Below are 1,255 nucleotides of genomic sequence, written 5' to 3' on the forward strand. Positions count from 1 at the left end.
ATATATATATATATATATAGAATAGTGGTACAGCAATGCACCAATATTTACTGGAAATAGCAGTCGATAATATACGACGCTGTATTAAAACTTCACTGTATATATATTCATACCATATTCTCGCTTTTTTTTTTCAATCCAAACTCGATACATAGTTCCCGATGAACCATTCTGTCGACATTATCATGCCTTCTCTTGTATTCCCTCTGAGAATATGTCTGTTTAATATTATTTCATGATTTATGAAATGCAAGACTTTCCCTCCTCCAAAGCGAATTTGGTTCGTTATCTTAGAAATCCAACCCAAGACTATTCAAGACTAACGAATGTTGTCTGAGTCACTCTAGTAATATTTGCAGTAGTGGCTGTGTGGTAAAAAGCTTGCTTACCAACCACACAGTTCCGGGTTCAGTCCCACTGCGTGGCACATTGAGCAAGTATCTTCTACTATAGCCTCGGGCCGACCAAAACCTTGTGAGTGGATTTGGTTGACGGAAACTGAAAGAAGCCTGTCGTCCGTGTGTGTGTGTGTGTATGTGTGTCTTTGTGCCTGTGTTTGTCGACCACCATCACTTGACAACCAGTATTGGTTTATTTACGCCCCCGTAACTTAACGGTTCGGCGTAAGTGACTGATAAAATAAGTCCTAGGTTTTAAAAAAATAAGTCCTGTGGTCGATTTCTTCGACTAAAAACCCTTCGAGACGGTCCCCAGCATGGCCGCAGTCAAATGACTGAAACAAGTAAAAGGTATCCTAACACACCTATATTCTCGAACGTACTTATGGCCATCCTTAGAGGTAATTACCCAACATCTTTATAAGAAATTACTATATATCGTGCACCAGTTGTGTCCATTACCAATAGAACGATCGACACATTCCTTAACAACCATAATATTCTTTTGTGATTCAACAGCCTGGGATTGTGTCATCCATTAGCTTTGCTAATAGCTCGTTTCTGTACGATGGTATAATCATTCGTTATTGCTATATGGATAATTAGCAGATTGTTGTCGTATTTTAGTCATGGTAAGTGATGTCAAGCTTATTATGTACGGTCTGGTGATCAAGAGATTTGTCTCTCTACTAAAGTACTGCGATATTTTATATATTGTCATTTGGTACACAGATGGCGGGGTGCGCAGCCTAAGTGAGTAACGAAAAGATTTTTATTAATGCAGTTGAAATTGGATAATTAGGCGTAAATAGATCAGGTTGTGTAAATACATACATATATATATATATATATATATA

This window comes from Octopus bimaculoides, chromosome 24 (assembly GCF_001194135.2).
Source record: "Octopus bimaculoides isolate UCB-OBI-ISO-001 chromosome 24, ASM119413v2, whole genome shotgun sequence".
Lineage (NCBI taxonomy): Eukaryota > Metazoa > Mollusca > Cephalopoda > Octopoda > Octopodidae > Octopus > Octopus bimaculoides.